This window comes from Lepisma saccharinum, unplaced genomic scaffold (assembly GCF_977018435.1).
Source record: "Lepisma saccharinum unplaced genomic scaffold, izLepSacc3.1 HAP1_SCAFFOLD_148, whole genome shotgun sequence".
Lineage (NCBI taxonomy): Eukaryota > Metazoa > Arthropoda > Insecta > Zygentoma > Lepismatidae > Lepisma > Lepisma saccharinum.
Genome location: NW_028142958.1, coordinates 363,689 through 365,149, shown reverse-complemented (window position 1 = coordinate 365,149; position 1,461 = coordinate 363,689). Strand labels below are relative to the sequence as shown.

Here is a 1,461-nt window from a genome sequence, read left to right as displayed (position 1 = left end):
GTAGTTTTTGACCTTATCTGGAACATCCTTTCTGAAAATTTGAAAATTCTTAAAAAATTCGTCCAAAATCTTGATGTCTCCAATATCTTGTTATGTACGTTTTTTCCACGTGTCTTGACATCCAAGGTATCCCTGCAAAGTTTGGTGAAGATCTGAGTATGTACCAGGTAAACAAGAAAGTTCATGCGGTTTTAGTACAAAGAAGAAAAGGTCCAAAACAAATGTGTTTACATTATATTTATTCTGCAAAATATCCACCATCCGCTTCTACAACCTTCTCCCATCTTTGTACAAGCCTGTGGATGCCATGTTTGAAAAAGTATTTGTGTAGGGCCGCAAAAAACTGCACCACCGCGTTTTCAACCTCCTCGCAAGTTTGGAAATGTCGATTGCGCATATGGTTGTCCATAGACAAAAAAATATGGTAGTCTGATGGAGCAATGTCGGGTGAATACGCTGGATGTGGCAGAAGTTCCCAGCCGAGAGAAGAAATCAGCTCCAGGGTCATCTTTGCTGTATGCGGTTTAGCGTTGTCTTGGTGGAAAAGAACACACTTCCTATTCACTAATGCAGGTTGTTTTTTTTTTGCAAGCTGTTCGGCCACTCTTTGCAATTGCGCGGAGTACACCTCTTTGTTGATGGTTTTACCACTTTCCAAGAACTCATAATGCACAATCCCAGCCGTAGTCCACCAGACACACAGCAGCACCTTCCGTTGATGAAGAGCAGGTTTTGCAGTTAAAGGTATTGTGTCATTTGACGATAGCCAATGGTATGAGCGTTTCTTGTTATCGTACATTACCCACTTTTCATCACACGTCAAAATGCGGTCCAAAATTGGACAGTTGTTGTTCCTAGTGAGCAAGGAAGCGCAAATGTTCAGTCGTTGGAGACGGTTCGCAGCCGTCAGCTCGTGCGGGACCCACTTACTCAGTTTCCATGATTTGCCAAGCTCATGCAGGTGCACACGAATTGTTTCAGCACTTACCGCAAATTGTTGAGCGAGTTCTTGACACGTTTGACGTGAATCCTCTTCAATTGCTGCCTTCAGTTGGTCCACATCGAGAGATTTCGGTCTGCCCGATCGAGGTTTGTCTGCCAGTGTCTCATCGCCACTCGAGAAGGTCTGAAACCACTTTGCGCTGTCCGTTCACTAATTGTACCTTCTCCAAACGCTGCACATACTTTTCTTGCTGCTTCCGCTCCTTTTGTGCCCAACTTGTACTCATACAGTAAATACGCCCTGATTACTGCATTCGACACAGCCATGGTTCACTGCGAATATTTGCTCCCGAACTATCGACTGCGACCTGTTATCTACGTTAGCCGACGTGCCAAGGAATGAGCTTTCCGCCAATCACACATACATGTACCCCTGGCGGCTGAACTGTGTACTACCCCACGAAAACTACGGGCAGTTGTAAAAACCGCATGAACTTTCTTGGTTACCTGGTAGTTTTT

General features: G+C 44.6%; 1 pseudogene; it reads right to left on the bottom strand.

Annotated features, from left to right (window-relative positions):
- Nucleotides 1-238: 238 nt before the first annotated feature.
- Nucleotides 239-799, bottom strand: LOC145982356 (histone-lysine N-methyltransferase SETMAR pseudogene; annotated as a pseudogene).
- Between the last annotated feature and the right edge of the window lie 662 nt (nt 800-1,461).